Below are 25,408 nucleotides of genomic sequence, written 5' to 3'. Positions count from 1 at the left end.
GTTAATTGATAATGATTGTTGTTACCTGCTTGTATGTGCTAAGGTGAGTTTCACGAGCCCCTTTTTCTGAATTGTTTTTAAATATTTTCCCGGGGCGGAAAGCATGTTATTATTTAAATGTTTAAGTACATACTGAACGCATGGATTTGCGTGTATTTATAAATATTTGATTGTACGGGAATCGTACGGCATGGGTACAGGACTGGATTAACAGTGTCCCCAGATGTCTTTAGAAGTGTTTCAGGGTTAACATTGCCCCCGGAGTGAGTACAGGACTGGGTTAACAGTGTCCCCAGATTTCTTTAGAAATGTTTCCGGGTTAACATTGCCCCCGGAGTGAGTACAGTACTGGGTTAACAGTGTCCCCAGGGGTCCCTAGAAGTGTTTCCGGGTTAACATTTTCCCCGGAGTGAGTACAGTACTGGGTTAACAGTGTCCCCAGGGGTCCCTAGAAGTGTTTCCGGGTTAACATTGTCCACGGAGTGAGTACAGTACTGGGGTAACAGTGTCCCCAGATAATATTATATTATGATATGGATTTATCATGGTTTACTAAAATTGTGAAACTCACCAACTATTCGTAGTTGATCCGTTTTCTCACGTGCTTTTCAGGTACAATTAAGATGAAGTGATTGCTTACGTGCTAAGTGCTTGATGTGTGTAAGATTTGCGTGCAGGATGTTAGGATACATTATAATAAATAGAATTATGTATCGTATTGTATGATGCGTGTATCACCTAGACGGTAATGAAATACAAGATAATGCAATTTGAAGTATATTAATGTATTCAGTTTTCTTTATAAACAATGTGGTTGATATCAGAGGTGTCTGTTGCATCCCGTTTACGTTTCCGCTGCGGTTGCGGGGTGTTACAGAAGTTGGTATCAGAGCCATTGGTTATAAAAGAATTAGGATGTCTTTAAAAGATACCTAAAATATAACCAGTAGCTCAAGTATTATAGGATCTGAATATCAACTAATAATTTATAGTGACGAGGTCTGGATGAACTTGGATGGACAAGTGAGTTGTTATGGTCCGGAACATAATAACAGACTTGTCCGCACGAGGGAATTCAGGGGAAGTCACGGGGTACATTAATAGGTAAAAATGGCAACATATGTGTAAAGTATATAATATTATTTATGTGTGCTAATGTGTATATATATACGTGCATATCTTGTGGGTACATGTATTGAGAAATGGGACCCGGATAAGGAACCGGGGGGTGAAATAATAAAAGTACCGAGGATGCTGAAATTTCTAAGAGCATCGGTTGATGATGAGTCTGACTTATCGGGTCATAATTATGATAGTACCAAGTTAGATCTCCCGTTTGACATTAACCAGAAATATCTAGTAACCGTCACTCCCAACCAAAATTGATGAATCCCTTACCCTACCAACACTGGTACCGTATATCCTAATAACCCAAGATGTTCACCCGAACCGTCGACCCTCACGTACGGACGGATCCGTACCTGAACCCATTCTTATTCCATTAAGGTAAATAAATAAATAAAATAATAATAATAAATTTGATAATAAATCAGCAGATAAAAATAATATATAGAAATATATATATGTATTTCTCACTCTCAAACATATGAGTCATACCACCTCCAGATCGAGAATTACCGATTTCAACGAACCTAGAACGCCTGAGGACATTGACTGAGCAAGTGATAGAGTTTCCCATAATAGTAATTAATAATATTTGAAGGCAACCCATGTAGCGCGATTACCTTGAACCTTACAACTCCCTATGTTAACCTTACATCCGTTAGATGCCTATACCCATGTATACTCGAATAGAATGATTACCCATACACAAAGAGGTGTTGGAATCATTATAGCATAGTTGGGTATTCGTTCGTAGGTGGTATACTGTGTATGCCGGATGTACGAATAAACACGGATATTATAACACCGTGGTACGTAATCGTTTGATGCTCACAGTGAGCATGTGTCGGTTGTGCTGACATGCAGAAGGATATTGAAATCAAGTATATTAAACATTAATCTTTATTAAAAAAATCTATATGTCAGTTGGTGACAAGGGTTATGAAACATATTTAAACGTTAACCGACGTCAGGTTAAGTCCATGTGTTATTATATTTGTGGGACATATATATACTAGATACTGGTATGTGTAATATGTATGATAATATTTGGTGTGTATGTGTACCTGCTGTTATGATTGAGCTGGTAACGAGTTATATGGTGAGGTTAGTATTGATTACTGCGTACGGGATGAGTACGGCAGAATGACATAAAATGAGTAACTCCAATGATGGAAATTGATATGATTCAGTTGATTGCTCAAGGATAGCAGATGATGATACCGAATGTCGTATCACAGATCACTGCTAGTGTTGATGCAAATGTGATCGCAGACTTATAGATCGAACAATCACATGATTATGAATATTTCAATTCTTAGTGTTATTACTAAGAGTGTTAATGTCCCACCGAATACTATTATGACTACACGTATTAGTTATAAACTAAACATGAATAGTAGTCGTACTGAATTAGATCCGGTATGAAGGATTTGTTTATCGGTTGTGTTAAGGGGATTATTAATAGTTTACTGATGGTAAAGGGAGGAATAGATTAGCGAGTGGATAGAAAAGATCGAAATGGTTAAGGATATTGGTAAAAGTCTAGAACATTGTGTAGTGAAATATGCTACAGATATGTTGGTAGATTATGTTGTATCGTGATGGAACACGATGGTACAAAATTATAGTTAGAAAATTATTGCTCAGATGATATGGTCAGGATTTAAAATTCTTGTGCTAGAGCACTTTTATTCGAGTAATTAAACTCAGAGATTGGAAACTGAGCTATGAAAGATAGAAATGTTGTGTGCTGATCACTTAGAACACGCTAATCGTTTGAAGGAATTGTCATGTCTGGTAACATGCCTAATTACTCCTGAAATTAAGCGAAGTGAGCGCTATATTGGGAGCTAACCCCATCGATAAGGAGTATATTCAACCCTGTAAAATATACAACCTTTGGAATGGTTGTGTCACAAGCCAGCATTGATATATTTGATTCTATGGGAAGCGGAATGGAAGGACGTTAGGTGAAATGTCGAGTGTTAAAGAAGGGAAATGATAAAAGTATAGTGCAAGATAGACTTGTGAATAAGTAGGTATGTCATACAACCCAGAATTATACTAAGACTAGTTCTGGTGTGAAAACATGAACCGCATAAAGGGTCCTTCCTTAAATGTGGAAAATATAGTTATCGGCAGAAAGAAGAATGTCGGGTGATAGTAGGCCACAAGTATGGTAAAGATGGACGTAATGCCCCAATTGTAGAACCAACTGAAGCCATGTGGACCGGCAACCCCAACCCATTCGTGTACAACCACTCCGAACCCAACAACCTCAATAACAATCCATCCAAAGAAATCAAATTATGCCAAACAGTTGTACTTGCTATGAATGTGGCAGTACAGAACGTTTCAAGAGAAATTGCCCAAAGTTGAACCAAGGTGTCGTTGGAAGACGAACCTCAAGACAAGCATCAACCTCGGATCAAGCAAGGAGCCGTGCTTTTGTGAGTAATTCGAATAAAGCACGTCATGATCCAAAGGTGGTATTAAGTACGTTGTAGTTTTAAATCAATGGGCTTCAGCGATATTTTTACGGTCGTCGATAAAAGTTAGTTCCTGCTAACCTCCTATCATTTGGAAAGATACCGATTAGTGAAACTATAGAACCCCATACGGTAGAATCGCTAACGGTAAATCCCTAATGGTTAACTAAATTGTTCGGAATTGTCCTATTACTCTGAACGATTAATCCTTTCCTTATTGACCTACGACCAGTAAAGTTAAGAAGTTTTGACGTAATAGTTAACATGGATTGGCTAACTCAACATGAAGCTGAAATCAAAAATGAAAAGAAGATGATTAGAAGCTCTCCTTCGGACGATGAAGCGATTAGATACAGAGAAAAGTGTACGGTTTTATGTTACCACTCTAATCTCATCTTGAGATGTTATAATATTTACGACAAGAAGACGTGGTGTATTTAACAAACGCGATTGCCAAAGTATTTAAAAGAAAACATATAGAAGATGTTTCAGTGATACTTAAATATCCAGAAGTTTTCCCAGAAGAACTTCCTGGATTACCGCCAACCCGACAGGTCGAATTCAGAATCGATTTAATACCTCAAGCTGGCCCTGTTGCTAAAGCATCTTACCGACTTGCGCCAACTGAAATGCAAGAATTATTGGATAAAGGTTTTATACGACCTAGTTAGTCGCCATGGGGTGCACCAGTGTTATTTGGGAAATGAAGGACGGAAGTGTTAGGATATGTATTGATTAGGGAGAATTGAATAAAGTGACGAACAAGAATAGGTATTCACTTTTTCGAAGTAAATGATCTGTTTAACCAACTGCAATGGGCGATTTATTTTTAGAAAATTGATCTTAGATATAGTTATCACCAAATGAGAGATCCAAGAGGAAGACGTTGCAACAACAGTGTTTCGGACTCGCTACGGCCATTATGAATTCTTAGTTATGCCTTTCGGGCTAACAAATGCGCCGGCAGCATTCATGGAACTCATGAACCGAGTTTAGTTTTAAGTTTTAAATGCTTAAATCTAAATAAAGAAACTATTAATTAATCTCTTTCTTCAATTAATATAACTAATAAACTATAACACTTATTTATTTAATTAATAAAACTAATTAAATTATTATAATTAGAAAATATTAAGAACTCATTTATTTTTATAAGTTACTTTTTGTTTCTTGAATTTTTATCCTACACAAGTATAATTTATTAATACATTAAAATTTCTTTCTATCCAAAACTAATTTCTTCCAACTCAATATATTAATATCCATCAACACATACTTACATTATGATAAATAATACCAAAAAACAATTCTACATGTGTTTGCATTAGATATAAACAAAAAACATACAACATACACAAAAGCGTATAATCTACACTTTTTCTAAGAATAAAACAACATATAACATACACACGAAAAACATTTAACCTACACACAAAATTCATCATCAATAAAATACACACGCACACGAAAACATATAACCTACACACAAAAAACATATAACCTACACACGAAAATTTTATCTTACACAAATACAATTTATTCATACATTAATTTCTTTTCAAAACCAATTTCTTCAAATTCAACATGTCAATATACATCAACACGTAGTTACATTGTGATGAATAATACAAAAAACTATCTTACACATGGTTGCATTAAATGTCAATAAAAATATATAACCTACACAAAAACATATAACCTACACTTGTTCTAAGAATAAGAAAACATATAGCTTACATACGAAAAACATATGACCTACGCATGTGTAGGGTATGTGTATCTTTGTGTAGTTTATTTAATTATTGATGTCGAATTACATATATAAGTTATATGCCTTTTGTATGTTATACATTTTTATTGCTTAAAACAAGTGTAGGTTATATAATTTTGTGTAGGTTGTATATTTATTGAACTTAAATACGTTGATATATGCTAATATATTGAGTGGAAATTATTTTTTTAATATAAAGAAATAGTATTATATGAATAAATTGTATTTATATTGAATAAAATGAAGAACAAGTAAATAAAAAATAAAAATAAAGTAGTGTTTTTATCTTTTTAATGATTATAGTAAAATTAGTTAGATATATTAATTAGAGATATTTATTATGGTTATATTAGTTGCATTAATTGGAGAGAGAGAGTGCATTTACATCTTTTTTATTTATTTTTAAATATTTAAAACCTAAAATAAAACTAGTGGCTCATATTCATTTCTCTTATTTCTTGCAATAATTTGATTTCTTTCTTGAACCTAAATCTATATATATATATATATATATATATATATATATATATATATATATTCTAACAAAAAGGAATGAAAACTAAACATGGCTAGTATGGACTCATGTGGCCTTTTGTAGTATGTAAGACCTACCGGGAAACTTAGTAATGAAAATAAATAAATAAAAAGCTAGTAAGGACCCAATATGGGTATTTTCAGAGTAAGACCTACAGGCAGACCTAGCTATATATAAATATGGCTAGTAAAGATAGTATCTTGATGACCTAGCTATGTGCTAGCAAAGAACCAATGTTGTTTGTGACTACAGAAAACTATATCTTGGTGATCTAGTTCGTATCATAACACTAAATGACAGTCTAGTGGCATAAAGGTGATATAAAGATCCTGTAATGATTTATATAAATGAAAAGTAAACATTAATGAATAGTAGTTATGAGCGTTATGTCGTATACTACCAAATAAATGTTTATTCAAAAATCAGTAATAAAGAATAGATCCGTAACGATATGAAAAATACAAGATTTGATCTGTAAAGATCCAACAAATCAGAAATTTAATTGAATAATATAATATTTGGGGACAATGAAAATATTTATAAGGATAAGCCGGTCCTATTAATAGTATATTTTGTATAAGGATATTTTTGGTGTCAAATGACGTATTCACCGGCATTAGCTGGCGTACGTTTTCAAAAGTGTTTTTTAGGTATGATACGAGAATAGAAGAATTAGCAAGGATAGATTGCCAAAAGGATGTTAACTTCTAGGCAATGTTGGAACCTTGTGGGTACATTTTGTAATAACTGTCAGATGACAGGAAAAATGTAAATGATTGTTTTTTAAACAATGTTTATATAAAACATTGTGCATTTAATTCCCGATGTTTTAATAAAATAAATATTAAAAGACCTCCGCTCAAACACTAATGTATTTACAAAATCAGTACCAACTATTGATCATACGGCTAGGCCCCCAAAGCCGGGTGTGACAAGAACCATGTCGAATCCGATGCTTAGGCGGTTGGTCTGTCAATTTCTCTTTGCCCTTGCGTTTTCGTTGAGCAGCATATGAGCTATCTGCCTCAACCTCATCACGTCTTTGATCACCACCATTCCCACCATCTCCATCATGTCCATCATCATCCCCACCTATGTTCCCACCTGGCACCTCTTCCTATTCAAAACCTGAATCGTCATGGATCCAGCGGTCATTAGAAGGACATACATATTCTGGATTCACCAGATGACCAATTAGACGTTTGGTCCTTGGACGATCCTCAGGCGACTGTTGCTGATAACTCTTCATTCTCTTCATTGTGTCAGCCGTCATGTGATAAAGCTTCAACACATCATCCTTCAATGTCTGATCGATTACACGATCATGAATAAGACCTTGTATAATTAGCTGCACGAATCATGGATACATCAAAAACTTGCTGCGGCGATTCTTGAACAGACAATTCTCCTTCAAATGATAAAAAAAAAGCTCGAAGAAATTGAACGGTTTGTTCAATATTAGTGCCACGAATGCGGATTGGAGCATAATCCGACATTCTTCATAACCGCCCTTCCTTCCCTCCAAGGCAATGGATTAAAACATGTAATAAATACTTGTATGGAGCACACAAGTAAGACTTGTTGTATTGGGAATGATCAAGGTCTCCTATATAAAACAATCTTTGAAATAATCCACATGGTATGTCCATGTTGTCAGCAAACCTCAGCATCCGACGTATTAGACAAGGAGTGATCATGATAGTCGTGTTGTTAATCTTAGCAACTATGTGGTTCTCTAAATTCACATACTTAGTTGAATCCCAAAAAGGACGGATCACGCTAAAATGTACCGGGATATTAGCGGATATAGCATAGTAAATCCGAAATCGGCGATAGAAAGCAATACTATCACCAAAATATGTCTTGATCAGCAAAGTTCTCCCGTACGAACACACATATATTGTGGTTCTTGTCATATGCTAATTCAGTAGCAACTAATGCTTGTTGTTGCTGCTGATTTAGAGCATCAGGGATGATTTCGTCAGCCATTGTTGTAATCACAAAACCTAAAGATTAGTAAACCCGAACTTAATAATAATTTAAATCAATTTTCAATTTATACTTAGTGAAAATTGGATTTTCGTTAAAAGTTATAAGTCTCATTCGCTTTTCCATACACTGTCTCATTCGTGATGACGAATGATATCATTCGTTATAATGAATGAATTGATTCATTAATCTTTCAATGATGAATGAGTGAATGGTGAAAGAACATGAATGAATGAGTCCATTCGTAGATTTTATAGGACGAATGAGGATTCATTCGTTACAAAACACACGAACGAGTTAATTCATTATACAAGTACAACAAATGGGTTCATTCGTCTACTTTAGACACGAATAAGCATTCATTCGTTGTCCATAATTAATAACAACAATAATTATCCTAATTTGACCTTTGAATGTTTAAGTCAAAATTGAATGAACTTCAACAGTCAAATATGCAAACAGACAATCAATTAACCCATACATGACGATGAATCAATATAAAAGATGTAGTAAACGACTCGTAATCAGATCGCTAAATCAACCAATCAACAAATAAATCAATCAAGCAGTTTTAATGTGTTCATTGATTAAAACATAAACCCGGTTAACTAAACATCAAATTAACCTATCAAATGTTAATGAAATTTGACGAAATTCATTTCTTTTGAATCGTCTATACCTTATGATTCTACAACAATCAACAAAAACTAATTTAATGATGGTCGAGATTTCTAGAAAAATTTTTCAAGAGTTTCTCTCTTTAATGCAATAATAGAGGTGAATGAATGAGTGATTCGTTAACCTATTTTGCTTTTTTATATTCTAGATCTGCACACAAACCTAGACACATGAATGATCTCATTCGTTAATTTCAAATTAACGAATGGCCACTCATCCGTAGTTATCATTCGTTAACCATAGTTAACGAATAGCCAATAATTTAAAATCATAACGAATCACAAGTAATTTGTTCTTCATTCGTTATCACTAACAATGACGAATGAGGTCATACGTTATCAGATGAAGCGGAAGAGAATAGATGCAACAAGTGAATACATTCGTTATACTTTTATATTACGAATGACCTTCATTCGTTATTAATAATGATAGTGAATGAGTTCCATTTGTTATTCTCACAATAACGAATAGGAATTAAATAAGATGGAAAATTCTCTTTTTCAAAACTTCCAAGAATTAAATAATGCATCGAAACCCGCGTCCCGATGAACTTCACCTTAAGATTCTTTACCACCCTAGATAAATTAAAATACCTTAACGTGCTTCGCGTTCAAAACACATAAGTTAAATGAATTAATTTAAAGACCGATTAACTTAAATGAATTAAATAAATTTAATTAAATAAAAAAGTGGGAGAATGTTTTTTGGTATTTTCTTTTTTAAAATAGTCCCTTTAGCTCGGAAATCAAAAATAAAGCAGAAATTAAATAAAAACAAAATATTTTTGGATTTTTTGTATATTTTCGAATTAAAAAAAAATTAAAACTAAGACAATAAGAAATCTATTCTATGAAAGTAGTACATATTTTTGTGAGTTGAGAAGAGAATCATATTGACTAAATTGCCCTTCCATCTCAGTTTATATTTCAGCATTATTATGATTGGCGTTAATTCGGTCATTGATATTGTTGTCTACTTAAATCTTATAACAAACTTTCAAGTATTTTTGTGATATTGCTAAATTACAATTATGACACATAATATCAGAAACTATCAGCCTCTAATCTCGATTCTGGCTTAATTTGACTTTTGCTATGTCACCCCAACTTGACTTAAACCATTATGCCTGAAGATCCAAATATATAGTGTATATGACTTATATTGAATAAGCAATCTAAGCACATAATCCCCACTACAAGGTATACCCCCGTTATCAAGAAATACACCATGCTTCCTATACTATGAATGAGTATGCATGAGATCATCTGTAGGATTACAGACATTGTATCCCTTGGGGTCCGTTTCTTACTTGTATTAAGATTTAAGACACACGCAAGGGAGGAACAATGTATGACTCACAACGGATATTTATCAAGTCAGTAATGAGTTTGTATGAAGTACAACACTGATCAAGTTTGTTGACTTAGGTTTCGCTCTTATACCATGTGAAATACTCAGATTATGAATATCCAAATAATAAACTACATAAAGAGTCACAATGTCCAGAAATTGGATGCATCCCATCAATACAGAATTTGAGGCCATAAGACCATACAACGTTGAAGCGTTAACCATAAACTAGATGCATATTATTCAGAATTTTTGTTTATGTTGATCAAACAGACATAAGGCTTGAGTATGACAGGCTATTACATTTCTTCTTTCATTACCAAACTTTTGGAAGATACTAACACCTCTTTCAATGTGGCAATTCTTTATGTTTATATGGCATACTTAACCCTCATGGTTTGTTTTATCAATGCACCAATGCAGTTAAGCACTCCATCTTTTAAGCTTATTTCTTTCTGGATATGGGAGTAGATGATCAATGTACCATCATATTCTCTTTTTTGCTTCAAAACTCATTTTGAGGAGCAATGTTTTTGAATTTTAAAATATTTGAATGTTTTTGGTTTTTGTCAATATAAACAGAAATCCCGATATTTGTTTTTTTCCCTTTTCTCCCCCTAATCCCAAAATATTAAAAAAAACATAAAATTTGTACAAATTAAAAGTTTTTAATCCGTTTAAACAAGCAAATAGTTAAAACGAGTTTTATCAAAGGCTTTGGTAAACAATTCAGCTTTCTGAAAATCCACCTTCTACATATCGATTAATTTCTTTTCAAAACAATCACGGACAAAATGATATCGAATTTCGATATGTTTCGTCTTAGAGTGGTGCATGGGTTCTTCATGATACAAATAGAAGCTGAGTAATCAATAAATATGGGAGTAGTAAGAAACTTCAAACCGTAATCCCACAATTGCTGCTTAATCCAAAGAAGTGTGAACAGCAACTCGAGGCTACCACATATTCGGCTTCTGCGGTTGAAGTGGAGACCGTTGTTTTCTTCTTACACTACCAGGAAACAAGCCGGCTTCGTAGAAATTGACAACCCGCCATAGTTGACATGAAGTTGATTTCGCAATCCTCGTAGTCCGAATCGGGAAACGCAGTGAGATCAAAACTAAAATCCTTGGGATACCATAACCCGGTGTTAGTATTAACCCTAAGCTAGAGAAGTATACGTTTAACCGCCACCAGATGAGTCACTCGGGGACTTTATTGGTACCTTGCATATAAACAAAAAACTAACATGATATCAGGTTGAGAAGCAGTTAGATACATTAAAGAACCTATCATAGCTAGTTATAGGGTAGGATCTACGGTATCCTCCAATTCGTCCAGTGAAAAATTGTGACCCACAATTAGAGGTGTCGATGGGATTTTTCCGGTAGCTATCTTGAATCGACTCAAGACTTCATTCACATATTTCGTCTAATGTATGAAAATTCTAGCATCAGAATAATGAACCTGCAACCCTAAGAAAAAATTCATCTCCCCCATTGAGCTCATCTCGAATATCGTATGCATTGACTTCTCAAAATCCTTAGCCAGGTTGTCGTTTTTATAACCAAATATGATGTCATCGACATATATCTGGACGAGTAGCAAATCTTCTCTAACAGTCTTGTAGAAAAGAGTACAATCCGCAGTCCCTCGTTCGAAGCCTCTATCCGTCAGATGGTCAGCAATCATGTTGTACCTAGCTCTCAGGGCTTGGTGTAGACCATAAAGAAACGGCAAACACGATCGTGATAGTCAGGATCTTCAAAACTAGGAGGCTGTTTCATAAACACCTATTCATGAAGTTCCCCACTAATAAACTCACTGTTGACGTCCATTTGATAAACATTAATGTTTTTGAAAGCTGCATTGGCCAAAAATATACATATAGCTTCTAATATGGCAACAGGAGGATATACTTCTGTGTAGTCTACGCCTTCTTGCTGATGAAACCCTTACACAACCAAATGTGCTTTATTTCTGACGATGACCCCACCATCATCCTTCTTACATTTAAAAACCCATTTGGTTGGAATAGGCTTCTTAACTTTATTAGGCTTGTCAATGAGATCCCAAACACCCAGTCGATTGAACTGCTGCAAGTCTTCTTACATTGCTTCTACCCAAGACGAATCTTTAGGTGCCATAGGAACACTTGTCGGTTCCATTTGAAAAGAAAGAAAGTGTATTTTGCGAGATTCATGATTCCCAATGAATGCATATCGCCATACGCACATAATACATTAGAATCATTTCAACTAGCAATCTCATGACGTGTCTGGACACCAGCATTAATATCACCAATGATGTTGCCCTAAGGATGGTACGTGTGAATCTGAAGTGTCGGATTCTCAGGTACAACAACATTATTATTTAAATTAGTGAGATTCTCTTCAGCATCATGAGATGATTCACCAACCTCATGAACTTTTGGAAACGGTACTGAGGACGAATCAACAAAATGACCATCACCCGATGAAATAGAAATAACATCAGACGTACCATGATACGTATGTTGTGGTAAATTATTACAATTAGAAGTCAAAGCCCTTGGTGTGGAAAAAAATAGATTTTCTAAATAAGCTCGCACCAAGTCTTTGTCAGGTTGATCAACTATAGGAGTAAATGAATTAAATAAACCCTCATAATCAAACATCCAATCAGGACCCTTTCCAAAAGGAGGTGTGGTGTATCATTGGCAATCAACATACTACCACTCCTCAACATAACCCGAAGTGAAATTGAAAAAACGTTTCTTATTCGATGCATAGCCTAAGAAGTAACCTTCAATAGCCTTTTCTTCAAATTTTCCTGCATCGCGTTTCAGCATCTTGAGGACATCCAAAAGGTTCCAAAAACTTTAAATTAGGCTTTCGATTGTTTAAAAGCTCATAACTTGTCTTTTGCAGCTTCTTCACAGTCAGAACACAATTGAGTGTATAGAAAGTAGTATTCACAACCTCATTCCAAAATTGGACAGGAAGCTTTGAATCTACAAGGATAGTTATTGCTGCCTCAATCAATGTTCGGTTCAATAGTTCAGCAACACCTTTGTTGAGGTACATACGGAGCACTATATTCTCGATGAATACTCTTTTGAATGCAAAATAAATCCAATATAGTGTTTTGAACTCTGTACCATTATCACTCTGAATACGTCTCACCTTATGTTTGTAGAGTGATTCGATCTTTGTGATTAAATTTTGAACATGAATAGGTGTCTGATATTTAGAACTCATAAATAACACCCATGAGTACCTTGAATAGTCATCATTAACAACTAGACAGTACCAATCTCCAGCAATACTCGCACGATTCATAGGACCAAACAAATTAATATGAAGTCGTTACAAAGGAGTATCTATGGGATTAATTAACTTAGACGGGTGCGACTTCTTCTTCTGCTTGCCCTTTTTTTCATGCAACACGGTGATTAATCAGCTTGAAGTGCTTCAGAGAAATCCCATCCACCAAGTCATTTTCCATCAGATAGTTCATCTTTCTAACATGAATATGTCCCATACGTCTATGACACATAATTGAGTCTTTTGTAGTTGCTTTTTAGACAAAACACGTTTCAACAGAATTCGAGGTCGATATCTTAGTACTCATATTAAGTACATAAATATTATTTGACCTAGGAGACCGCATAACAACCATGTCTTCTAGAATGACATATCCTGGTTTGATTATTATGCACTCCTTGTCAGTAAATACAGTGGTATACTTCTTATCATAAATTTGAGATACGCTCAGCAAGTTGTGATCCACCTTATCACAATAATTTACTTTTCTAATATAATACGATCATTCGAAACATCTCCTTCCTTTGTAATCATTCCCCCAGAATTGCCCGCGAAAGCTACATAACCCTCTTGAATATTCTTGGCATTGGTTAGTAGGTCAATGTTTCCTGTAATATGACAAGAGCATCTACTATCCATAATCCAATTTTCACCAGATATAGTCTTGGATAAACTCTGCACATGAAGGTAAAATGATTAGATCAAAAAGGTAGCCTAGGCTATAGTCTTGGGCACCTCTTTAATTTCATTTGAAGTGTTAATCTTGAAGGAATCCAAACGCGTTTTAGCTTCTTGTGAATAAGTCATAGGCCTTTTCGACTTTCGTCTTTAGTATGCAGCTTGAACTACATTTGTGTTCACATTTGTACAAATTGATTGCGTAGGAACAAATTTGAGTTTTAAGTTAACAGTGCTTTCATTTACATGAATCACCTTTTGTGGATTCACATTTGAAAACATGATGTGAGTCTCATCATCACAAGACATGGGCCTTTTCAAAATTTCTTTAACCAAAGGAACTGATTTGGATTGTTCTTTGATAAACAAATGAATATTCAGTGATTTCTTCATACCACAGTTTCTAACAACATCTCCACGTTCACCACATAAGAAGCATGTTCTCAATCAACAAATGATCGTTGTGGTTTGACAGATGCTGGTGCAACATAAGTGTGACAAATGCCAATTTTCATGTTAACTCCGTTAACTAAACCAAGTTAGTTCTGTTAACTACATTAATGAACATGTAGTGTCATGTATGCATACATTGAGTCAAGCGTGTCGTTGGGGACCCAAGGAAGAGTAACTACTTGTTGGTAACTAGAATAATAAACTTGTCACACATGTTATAATAAACATGATATGTTACATGTATAATATATGATGGGTTTAATTGTGTTACATGCTTAATATGTTATATGACTAGTTGTTATATGCTTAGATATTGTAAGAAAGCTGAATAATTAAAATGATACAACATAATGTTTTTAAAAGGTTGTACATGTCACACATAAAATAAAATAAAATTACCTAAAGTATGATGTGATTATTTAGGACTTAATGATTGTGTAAAAAACAATGGGGTTTATAACCTCCCCCCCCCCCCCCCCCCCTCTGTTGGCCGTCCATTACACACACTCTCTTTTTATTTTTCTAAAAACTCTCTCAAGATCATAAGCATTTTTGTGATTTTTGGAAGCAAGTGTGTTGGATTCTTGGATGAAGCACTAGGTAATCATATGTAATATATATTTACCTTATGTTTTTCTTTATGTTCTAATCTTATATACATGAAACTAGTATCTAAATAATCGGATTTTGAAAATAAACTAAGGATGGCCAAGTTTGATCTTATTGATTTGGTTATTGTGTTGTAGTATAAACGTTTTTATCCTTTATATGTATATATTTGTTATTAGATTAAATGAGTATAATAATTAAAATACATGAGTTTTGACCATATAAAATGGTTCCTAGATAATTTAGGATCATAGGGATATAAGAATCATGATTTTTGTAAGTTTTGGTTTGGATCTGCTTGCTGACAAATTTTGTGATCTAGATTGTTAGTTGTATAACTTGTTTATACGATGGTATTTTTGATTAATTTTTTATACTACGGTTAAGTAATTTGAGTTAGTTTCCAAAAAGTCAAGAATCATTATTTTTGGACTTTTTTAGACTAGTTTTTATTAATTTACAAAATCGGGTTGTAATCCTGATTAAAAAGAAAATTTCTAACTGCTTTGTAAATTATGAAACATGTAATTGAAAATAGATAATGGTGTGATTCCACTTCTAGAATTTGCGTCTCGAGTCTTTGTTATTATCGTGAATGTATTTATCGTTTATTTAATGTAAAAGATATTAAGATATTAAACTAGTTCGTTAAGGTAACCGTCTAGTTCGTTAAGGATGTTGAACGAACTAGACTATAAGTTAAGTTCCCTCCTGATTCGTTAAGGATGTTTAACGAATCAGGGGTGATTCGTTTTGTTTGTTTATTTAATGTAATGTAACGAAGTGGGTGGCTAGTGCATTACGGAATGTGTAACGAACTAGACCCATCTTCCTATTTATAGAGGTGCAGCCTCTTCATAATTTAAGTTTTGAGTTTAATATTATCGAACCTCTGTCCAATTGTTCTCTCAAGCTTCACCTTAATATTATACATACACACATATATATAACTAATACTAACACATAACATTAACATATAATCAATATAGAGCATCATGAACTAGATCCGTTTATATTTTATCAAGCCTTAGATATGAGATCTGAGGTGTTCACAAGTGGTATTAGAGCTTTCGGTTGCTCGATTACTTGTGATTTGTTAATTAGTTTGTTAATTGACACTGTTTGATATAATTTTGGTATTAGTGTGTTTTCGGTTTGATTTGTATCAGATTCAGTGTGAATTGATTAAAGATAGTTTGATTTATATTGGATCTCTTATTGGTAAAGTATTTGGAAGGTATTGTGAGTAGAAGGTTTTAGCCGAAACAGAGATTTTGATTTTGATTGAAATTCCGTGTGAATTTGACTGGTTATGTATTGATTTGGATTCGTTTTGTGTTTGGAAATGTTTACGGATTGAGTATTGTGATCGGGTTGAGAGTTGGTATGGATTTGATTTGAATTTGGTTTAGATCTGGATTTGTGTGAAACAGGGTATCGGGTTTGGTTTTATTGTGATTTGATTTGGCCGATTAAGAGTACGGGATACTGTGTCTTGGAATCGCAAGGTGTATACGAGTAGTTTGAGCTATTACTTGGTCAAATTAATTGAGTATTGAGCTTGTATTACGAATTTGGTGTGATTTATTTTGTGTTCTTAATCCTGGGAAATTTCTTGATTTCTGGAAATTTGGTTGAAAATTTGAAGATCTTCATCTATACTTGAAGATTCGTTAAATCATTAACCAGTTCGTTAAGTATTGTTCACCAATTCGTTACCTGTTCTAATTCGTGTCAGTCAATTCGTCTGACACGTGTCCTACTTCATTAACTTTAATTCCAACAACTTTTGCCACGTGGCAATAGTTGTCAGAATTTGTACAACCGTTTTAACAACCTAATTCGCTATTGTTGATTCGTTATCAACTATAGCTAATTCGTCACCTAATTCGTTATCAGTGCCTTAGTGATTCGTTAAGGAAACTCACCAGTTCGTTAGCTTAATTCGCTAAGCTTTTACTTCCTTGATTCGTTAAGGGATCACCTGATTCGTTAACCTATTTCGCCAATCTAATTCATTACTTTGATTTTGTTAACCTAGTTCGTTATAACCTATTTCGTGTGACTACTCCTGATTCGTTATTGTTCACAGTTCGTTAAAGTATTTTTCAAATTTAACCCTTGATATTTGATTGCGTTGTCATTTTTCAAAATGGCTGGTATGTATGATTTAGATTCTCAAAATCTGTTAATGCAACAAATGTTGCAACTGGACACCGAGATTGGTTCACATTCGAAATGTCCACGTTTAATGAAATTTAGCGATTTTGCTAAGTGAGAACCCCGTTTCCGTGCTCATCTAGGGTTGGTTCACCCTGATTGTTCGTATTGCTTAGATGAGGTATATACCGTTCCTATGATTAGAGATGATACTATCGGATTTATACCTATGGCCATCTCTCAATACTCTCAAGAAGAAAAGAAAGCGTTAGCGATTGAAACAAAAGCCTACTCTACTCTTACAATGGCTTTACCCGAAAACATTTTTCATCAAGTTGGTAGCATAAAGATTTGTGCTTCATTATTCCAACACATTCGTATGAGGAGTATGGGTAACACCGCTGAAAGCAAGAAGTTTATGCTCAAATTTCAATTTAGAAACTTTAACCTACTTAAGGGTGAGACTGTAGAGGAGATGGCAACAGGGTTTAATCATCTGATAGCTGAGATGGACAAGATGAAGTTGAAAACTTCTGAAATTGATAAGATTGACACCATTAAAAGTGCTTTACCGAGTTCTTACTCGACTTTCTTAATTGTTCTAAAAGAGAATAATTACTTCAAAAATGAAGATATGACAGCATCTGAATTCATGCAAAAGATCGAAGCACGAAAATACGATCTTAAATGTCAGAAGTCTTCTAAGGATAATCGAGATCCTGCCTTTTATGGTGGAAGTATGCCGTTAAGTTCAACAATTTATCCTATCACCGCATTTCTTACACAAAATGCAATTGATAATGCTACAACTATTTATAGTGATCCACGTGCTTGTTTCTACACTGCTGGAAATTCTTGGTCATCTGGTGCTTCTGGTTCATCTGGAGGGTATGGAAATTCATCACCTGCAAATCAATTCTCATCACAACCAAATGTGAACATGAGGGAGGCCGAACAAAACTTTGCTTTCTTGTCTACCTTCATGACTTCATACGAGAATCTGGTTAGTAGTAAGATTGAAACAAGCGATTTGACTGATCAAGACTATGATCAAATTGATCTCGATGATTTGGAACTTATGAACTTGAAGTGGAATATGGCTATGATTGTCAGGAAAGTGAAAAGGTTTATGCAAAGAACCGACAAATATCTTCCATCATTAAACAAGAAGTTGGGTTTTGATAAATTAGAGGTTAAATCCTATAACTGTCAAGAGTTTGGGAATTTTGCTAAAGAATGTGATAAGCCAAAGAAGGAGTACACTGGTCCAAGAAAGCAAGATTAGAATTCATCTGGTAAAAGTGGAAATGATACGGGAAAGTCTTCTGGACCTAAATCATCTTCTTCTGGGTCACAAGCTATGCTGTCCAACATGGATGGAACTGATGGTCACAAAGACTGTTGTGTAATGATAATCTAGCTAATTTGGCTATGTTCGAGTCAAAAGAATCTTTCGAAGATGCAAGTGGGAGTGAGATTTCGTCTGACAATGAAACTGAGTATGATTCTTACTACTCGTGTGAAAAGCTTCCAACTACTTTTGCATGCATGGCCAAAATCAATGAGGTTAGTTCTTCTGTTTCTTGTATTGAATGTGAGAAAAACAAGCCTAAGTTAGATTCCTTGAAAAATCACAATGACTGTTTAGTGAAAGAAATTGCTTCACTAAAGGATTCTTATCAACAATCTCTGGAATCTCAAATGAGATCTCGAGAGAAGATTGAAGCCTTGTCGACAAGTAATCATGATCTCAAGGCCTAGTTATCCGTTAAAATGACGATCAACGATCAAAAGTTTCAAGAAATTTTGAAACATAGATCAAAGATAACCGAACTTGAGAATGAGGTTCTCGAGTTAAAGAACAAATTGGGCAAATTTAGAAACTCTTCCTTTTTGCTAAACGAAATAATAGAAATATCTGGTAAGCAAAAAGATTCTAAGAAAGGTATAGGTTTTGTTGAAATTCCTCCACCTTTTCCGAATGATTAACCAAATCCTTTTGCTAGAAAAGAAGAGGATTTGATTGTGAAAGAACATGTGATTTCAGAAAAAGCTAATCCAATTAATTTTGAAACTGTTAAAGCCCTATCTACAACTCAAAAACCTCATGTTGAGAGCAACAAAGTCTTTGTTGAAAATGTTGATAAAGTCATCATTGAGGATGTGTTTGAGCGTGAAATAATACACAAAAACAAGAACATTCCAAGTTCCAATCACATTCTTTGTGAACCTCATGAATTTGAGGAGGCTGTGTAAGGTTAAACCGGTGAAAGCTAAGAAACTAGAAAAGCCCAAATTTTCTGATGAGGATTTGTTGCGTTTCATCAATCCTAATGTTTCCAAGCCATCAACTGGTCGTGTGTTTAAATTAAAAGGAATAGACATGATGTTCACTAAGAAAGACATTCCAATATGTATCATTAAACCGGAACTGATTGAAAGTGTTTTTCACAATGAAACCTCCAAGATTCAAGATCTTGAACGTCAGTATGCTTCTGCCAAAACATCAAACACATCAGATCCACTGGTTAAAGCTAAACAAGTCTTAAAAAATGCTAAGAAAGTTAAGTTTGTAAAATCTACTGGAACCGACACTTATGTAAAGTTTTTCAAACTTCTCTAATCTTGATTTCTATTTGAAAAATAAATCAGTGTCGTCTGATGAATTGGCTAAGAGCTTTACCAAGAACGTGAGTCATCATCCTTCTGTGTCATCTATTTTTGCTAAATCTCAACCTGATCGTGTGGACATGCGAAGCTGCATTCTTTGCGGTCAAAAAGGTCATGTTGTAAGAAACTATGGATAGAAGAAATCTCAGAATCTTCATCCATTTGTCAAGGACCAATCGAAACCGGTTCCTTTGATAAAGGAGATTTTGAAACGGCCTTTGTCGTGTGATGATGATACTCACATCATGTTCTCAAATGTGAATCCAAGAAAGTAGTTCATGTGAATGAAACTTATGGTCAAGTTAAACCAAAGTTTGTTCCAACTGAACCGATATGCAAGAACATGAACTCAAATGTCATTCAAGCTGCTTATCTGAGACGAAAGTCTAAGAAGCCTGTAACTTATTCTCAAGTTGCTAAACAACAATTGAATTCGGCTAAGTTTAATGTTTCTCATGGAAACAAAAAGGTGCCCAAGACTGAGGCCTGTGCTTCCTTTTTGAACTAATCATTTTCTTTTGAGTGTAGGATACATCCAACACCATATCTGTTGAAAACTGGATTATTGATAGCGGATGTTCTCGTCATATTACTGGAAATCTCGACCTTTTAACAAATTTAAGAAATATTCAAGGGGTTATGTGGCGTTTTCTGGGAATTCTGGGGGGTATGATCACACAAGAATGTGAAGTTTCAAATGGTCACATTACATTTAAAAAGGTCAATTATTGTGACAAGGTAGACCATAAATTATTAAGTGTGTCGCAAATCTGTGACAAGAAATACACTTCAATATTTACGTTAAAGAATGTCTGATTCTGAAACCGGGATATGTGATTCCTGAAGACATGGTTGTCATGCGATCACCTTGATCAAGTGATATTTATGTCCTAAATATGAGCTCTAAAGTATCAACATCTATTGAAACATGTTTGTCTCAAAAGCAACCGAGAAAGACTCTATTCTATGGCATCGTAGAATGGATCACATTCATGTTCGTAAGATGAACTATCAAATGGAAAATGACCTAGTTGAAGGTGTGTCTTTGAAGAACTTTAAGTTATCCGAACACTGTATTGCTAGCAAAAATGGCAAACAGAAGAAAAAGTCACATCCGTCTAAGTTATTGAATTCCATTGATACTCCTCTTGAGCGACTTCATATGGAACTTTTTGGTCCAGTGAATCGTGCTAGTATCTATGTAGATTGGTATTGCCTGGTAGTTACCGATGATTATTCAAGATACTCATGGGTCTTAGTTATGAGTTCAAAAGATCAAACACCTGTTCTTGTTCAAAATTTAATCACTAAGATCGAATCACTATACAAGCAAAAAGTGAGGAGAATTCGAACTGACAATGGTACTGAATTTATGAATATTGTATTGAATTTATTTTGTGTACAAAAGGGAATTCATCGTGACTACAGTGCCCCATATGTACCACAACAAAACGGTGTTGCGGAAAGGAAAAAAGAACTTTGATTGAGGCTGCTAGAACTATGCTTGCCGATTCCAAGCTTCCTGTCCAATTTTGGAATGAGGCGGTGAATACTGCATGTTATACGCTCAATCGGGTTCTAACTGTTAAAAGACTCAAGAAGACAAGTTACGAGCTTTTGAATAATCGAAAGCCTAACTTAAAGTACTTGGAACCTTTTGGGTGTCCTTGTATGATGTTGAAAAAGGATGTGGGTAAGTTTGATGAAAAAGCCATTGAGGGGTATTTCTTGGGTTACGCTTATCCAAAGAAACGAGTATTTAATTTCACTTATAGTTGTGTTGAGGAGCGGTACCATGTGGACTGTCAAAAGTACACCACACCTCCTCAAGGGAAATGTCTCGACTAGATGTTTGACTGATGGCTTATTTAATTCATTTACTCCAACTACTGAAAAACCAGATGAAGACCTGGTTCGTGCATACTTTGAAGATCAACTGGTAATCCCAAGATTTTCAAGTTCTAATGATGTCGAAGCTCCAATAGATGCTCCAACTGAAGATCCTCATGATGATTCTCCAGTTCTCTTTGATTATGCATCTACTTCTTCTGATAATAATCCAGTTGTTGATCAAGTTATTGAACTTGATAGTGATGATTCATCTCATGAGTTGGGAGAATATTACACTAACTTATTTGAAAATGTTGCTATTCTTGAGAATCCCACTCTTAGGATTCATAATTATCATCCAAAGGAAACATCATTGGAGAACTTGATGCGGGAGTTCAAACACGTCATCAAGTTGCTTCGTCGAATGAGAATAATGTATTGTGTGCTTATGCGGATTTACATTCTTCTGGAATTGTAAGTGTTGCCAAATTCACTTGCTTTGTATCCCAAGTTGAGCCAACGGCGCCTCGTATGGCACTTCAAGATCCCTTTTGGGTAGAAGCCATGCAAGAGGAATTACAACAGTTTGCACGTTTGGGTGTTTGGGATCTTATCGACAAACCCGCTAGAGTCAAGAAGGCGATTCCGAATAAGTGGTTATTTAAATGTAAGAAAGACGATCATGGTGTGATCGTGAGAAACAAGGCACGATTAGTGGTGCAAGGTTCCATCCGCAAGAGGGTATTGACTACACTGAGGTATATGCTGTGGTTGCTAGATTGGAGTATATACGAATCTTTCTAGCTTATGCAGCTTACAAGAATATAAAAGTCTATCAAATGGATGTTAAAAGTGCTTTTCTGAATGGTAAACTACACGAGGAAGTTTTTGTGTTACAGCCTCCTGGCTTTGAAGACCATGATTATCCTAACCTAGTTTATCGCTTAAACAAGGCATTATATGGTTTACATCAAGCCCCGAGAGCTTGGTATGGCACGCTTACCGACCATTTGACGGATAATGGATTCAAACTAGGGATTGTTGACTGCACTTTATTTTACAAAAACATTGGTGATGATCTTCTCCTCGTTCAGATTTATGTCGACGACATTATCTTTGGGTCAACAAACGACGCGTTATGTAAGGAATTCGAAAAGTCAATGCGAACCAAGTTTGAAATGAGTTCGATGGGAGGGATGGACTTCTTTTTAGGGTTGCAGGTTCACCAGTCTGCGAAAGGAATCTTCATTCACCAGACGAAGTACGTGAACGATGTCTTGAGCCGATTCAAGATTTCTGCCAGAAAAATCCCTTCTATTCCTCTCTCCGTGGGTCACAATTTATCACCGGATGAATTGGAGGATACTGTCGATCCTACCCTCTATCAAGCTATGATTGGTTATTTGATATATCTTACTGCTTCTCGACCCGACATAATGTTTGATGTTTGTTTATGTGCTAGGCAACAAGGTAGTCCCCGAATGACTCACCTGACAGCGGTAAAGCGTATTCTTCAATATATGAGGGGCAATCCAGACACCGGGTTATGGTACCCCAAGGAAGATAACTTTGATCTTACCGCTTATTCTGACTCAGACTATGGAGGATGCAAGATTAAATTTAAATCGACTACAGCAGGATATCAATTCTTAGGAAGTCGGCTTGTTTCCTGGCAGTGTAAGAAGTAGACAACGGTCTCCACTTCAACCGTCGAAGCCGAGTATGTTGCAGCGTCGAGTTGCTGTTCCCAGGTTTTGTGGACACAACAGCATCTTCGCCACGGCGGTTTGAAGTTTCTTACTACTCCCATTTTAATTGATAATTCTGCTGCCATTAGTATCACCAAGAATCCCGTGCAACATTCTAAAACGAAACATATTGAAATTCAATATCATTTCATACGGGATTTCTTTGAAAAGAAATTAATTGATCTTGAGAAAGTACATACTGATTTACAAAAGGCCGATTTATTTACCCAAGCTTTTGACAAAACGCGTTTTTTATTTTTGCTTGGTTTAAATGGCTTAAAGACCCTTGCTGATATCCTAAAACTAGGATAACTATATTTATTTTCGGTTTAGTTTTACTTTAAATTTTATTTTTTGGTTTTGTATTTTAGGGGGTGAAAATAGAAAATACAAAAATATTGTGTTTTTAGTTTGTATAGATAAAACCCAAAAACATTAAAAAAAATTGGAAAAATCAAAAATAATGTGTTTTCATTATGTTTCTTTAAATTTTAGAAAATCCAAAAACATTTAAAATCCAAAAATCCAAAAATGTTGTGTTTTTTGTTTGTATAGAAAAATTTGAAAATCCAAAAAGATTGTGTACTTTTATTTTATTTATAAGAAAAATTGTAAATTCAAAAAGATTGTGAATTTCTAGTTTGTACTGAAAAATCCGAAAAAGACAAAAAGATTGTATTATCTGCATGTAAAGAGAAAAACTAAAAAGATTTTTCCTTACGTTCGTTGTAAAGTATGTCAACTACTCAAATTTGAAGAACATATACTTGTATATGTTTGGTCCTGATAATTTCTCATAAATATTCGGGATAGCCATTTACCTGACAATGGAAAGTAGTTGGGGCGTTTGTTATGCATTTTACTTTATTTTCTCGCTTAAAATTATGTCAATTATTTAAGTTTGCGGAGCATGCTTACATGTATTGGTTCTGTTATCTACTTTTAGATTGATAGGATAGCTATTAATCTATAGACCGAAAATGACTGGGGCGATTAAATTCTGTTTGTTTTATGCTCCTCAAAACTTTGTGTTTTTGAAGCAAAAAGAGAAAATGATAGTACATTGATTGTTTGACCCTATATCCAGTAAGAAATGAGCTTAAAAGACTGAGTGCTTAATCATTGGTGCATTGATAGGTCTTAAACAAGCTGTTAGAGTAAAGTAAATGATATAAGCATAAAGAAAAGCCAAATTGAAAGAGGTGTTAGTCTCTAGCAAAAATCTCGGTGAGAATGGCAGAAATGTAATAACCTTTCATACTTAAGCCTTATAGTTGTTTGATCACCCCAAAATAGAATAAAGCAAATAACAAGCGTTAGGATTCTGGACACTGTGAGTCTTTATGCAGCTTAATCATCTGAGTATTCATAAGCATGAATATTTCACTCGCTTTTAGAGCAAACCCAAAGTCATTAAACTTGATCACTGCTATACTTCGTACAATCTAAATTACTGACTTAATCAAAATCCGTTGTTAGTCATACATTTGTTCCTCCCTTGCGCGCGTCTCATTACCCATAAGAAACGAACCCCAGGGGATACAATGTATGTAAGCCGATAGATGGACTCGTGCATACTCACTCACAGTAAAGGAAACTTGATGCATTACTCAAAAATTATTTAAATCCAAATTTTGATCAACACTCTAATGGTTTAAGTCAAGTTGGGGTGATATGGCAAAAATCAAAATTAAGCTTGAACCGAGATTAGAGGCTGATAGTTTCTGATATTCTGTGCGCTAATTGAACCATTAACCATATCACTTATAAGATTTAAGTGGACAACAATATCAATGACCGAAATAACACCAGTCACAATATCACTGAAATATAAAACTGTGATTGAAGGGAAATCTGGTCAATATGATTTTCTGTTCAAACTCAACAAAAATGCAAAAATATGTACTACTTTTGAAAAACCATATAAAAAGAAAACACAAAAACATTTTCTATTTTCCGTTTTCATTTTCGGATATTTCTTTTGTAAAAAGTTTAAGTAAAAAGTTCAAAATACCAAA

Source organism: Bidens hawaiensis, unplaced genomic scaffold (assembly GCF_021521415.1).
Source record: "Bidens hawaiensis isolate Kalapana, Puna unplaced genomic scaffold, B.hawaiensis_p1.1 tig00003015_1, whole genome shotgun sequence".
Lineage (NCBI taxonomy): Eukaryota > Viridiplantae > Streptophyta > Magnoliopsida > Asterales > Asteraceae > Bidens > Bidens hawaiensis.
The sequence above is the reverse complement of the archived record's forward strand: the minus strand, read 5'-3'. Positions refer to the sequence as shown.